This window comes from Scatophagus argus, chromosome 10 (assembly GCF_020382885.2).
Source record: "Scatophagus argus isolate fScaArg1 chromosome 10, fScaArg1.pri, whole genome shotgun sequence".
Classification (NCBI taxonomy): Eukaryota; Metazoa; Chordata; class Actinopteri; family Scatophagidae; genus Scatophagus; species Scatophagus argus.
The window spans coordinates 24,051,659-24,053,790 of record NC_058502.1 but is presented as its reverse complement, the minus strand read 5'-3'; the positions used below and the strand labels follow the sequence as shown (position 1 = coordinate 24,053,790).

At 42.7% G+C, this 2,132-nt stretch overlaps 1 long non-coding RNA gene across 1 annotated transcript; it reads right to left on the bottom strand.

The window, feature by feature from the left end:
* Positions 1 to 449: 449 nt before the first annotated feature.
* On the bottom strand, positions 450 to 1,662 carry LOC124066068. Its single transcript, XR_006844536.1, has 3 exons — positions 1,211 to 1,662; positions 1,045 to 1,091; positions 450 to 792 (listed from the first exon to the last, which is right to left on the bottom strand). It is a non-coding gene; the product is annotated as an uncharacterized LOC124066068 (long non-coding RNA).
* Positions 1,663 to 2,132: the final 470 nt, after the last annotated feature.

Here is a 2,132-nt window from a genome sequence, read left to right as displayed (position 1 = left end):
GGACTACGCTTCTTTCGAACCGCCACCCAACCTCCCTGACTTCCCGGCTGCTCGGGGGCTGCCGGGGGGCGGCTGACATCAGCTAAAGTAGGTAAAGTAGGCCGGTCCGCACAGGCTAACTGCTGCTGGCTAGCTGTCGGGACTAATGGACTATGATCTACAGTACGAAGCCGGGCCTCTAACTCAGTTAGCCTCGCCTCCAAGGCTATGAATAAGCTACACTTTCTACACATCTCACTCTCACTAAAGGAGGCAGAGGAATAGCTAAACATTTCACACACCTTACAGAAGACGGGAGAGGGAGAGGCAGAGGGAAAGTGAGTGGAAGAAGCCATGTCAGCACTAAGCTAAGCTGAACGACAAACAGAACAGGGATCGGAAAAGGAAAGAATCTAGATGATCGTGCGGTTAATAAACTTTTCCTAAAGTGCTTGTGTACTTATTTGTAAAAATCAACCACAGTAAAAGCTAACACAAAATATGTCGACTGAAGTACACCAATACCACCGAACACCAAACGCTAGCAAGTGAATGAGTGGTGCAAGAACAGGAAGTGACGCAATACGCAACACGTTACCCAACGCTTGTCATCCATATCGACACCAGAGTAGGATTGCAGACAATACGGACGATCTTCAATAAATACCCGGACAAAGACAGACCTGATGATGAAATCCTACAATTATTGGAAATCTGCTTAACATGCAATGATTTTTTATTTGATAAACAACATTACTTACAAATCCATGGCACTGCTATGGGACACAGGTACGCTCCATCATATGCTAACCTCTATATGAGCAAATGGGAGAGAGGTGCGCTGCTGAAATGTCCCTTACAGCCGCTGTTTATCTACCAATTTTTGGATGATATTATTGGCGCATGGGTGCATGGTGAGGACAAATTTCTTGAATTTGTTAACATATTAAATAATCATCATTCATCTATAAAAATTAAACACACTCTGGGTGTCGAAGAAATGAACTTTCTAGACACAAACGTTTTTTTTGATACAATTGACAATAATAATAAGAAACTACTCACCAGGGTCTACTTTAAGCCAACCGACACCCATGCCCTCCTCCACAAAACTAGCTATCACCCAAAACATACGTTCAAAGACATAATTAAGTCACAAATCATCAGATTTTACCGCATATCTTCACGTAAGACCGACTTTGATAATGCTACTTCAATTTTATTCACCAACCTCAGACGCAGGGGATATTCCAGGCGTTTCCTCCGCACCATCAAGAGCTCCACGCTGAAAGATCTTTGTCTTCCAACAGGTGCAGATAATCCGCAAAATCAGCGGCAGAGTGGAGACTGCCTAATTGGCATGGATGACGTAATCATCCCTCTGATCACCACACTACAAAACATCCTAAAAAATAATTTTCAGACTACCATGGAAAATCATCCAATTCTTCAACATCATAAAATAATTTCGGCATTTAGGAAAAATAAAAACCTTAAGGATATGTTGGTTCAAGCTTCCTTTCAGAGGAGTACAATTACACAAAATAAAAAACATCTAAATTGGACATTTACACAGAGGAAATTTTTATTTAACCCACACAGTGGGAGGGGCATTTCAGTAAACAATCACTTCTCTCCCCAGGATAGGAATGCAGTTTATTGCATTCAGTGTCAACAGTGTAACCTGTTATACATAGGTGAAACGGTCAACAGCATCCAGGAGAGAATTAAGCAGCACCTTTATAACATCAGGCAGGGTAAACTACAGACTCCGCTGGTGATTCACTTTCGTTCCCACCCGACCCAACAACTGACCGTAATGGGTCTTAAGACCTGTACCACGTGGACAGGGGGCCAGCGGAGATGGAGGGAGGGATGGTGGATTGATCGGCTAAAAACCAGGGCCCCCTTAGGCCTCAATGTTAGGTAATGGGAGGTGGGAGGCGGCGGGCATCATCATTCACACCACCTGAGAGAATAATATCAATAAAAATTAAAAAGTATTCTTAACAAAAAAGGACTGTGTTGTGTTGATTTATTGTCTGTGTTATCTGCTGAAACCAAAACAATGTAAACTTGCATCTTATTTGTGTACGGCTGTTATTAACATGGCTACTGTCCCCCCGCCCTTGGTTTTATGGTATAATAACTTG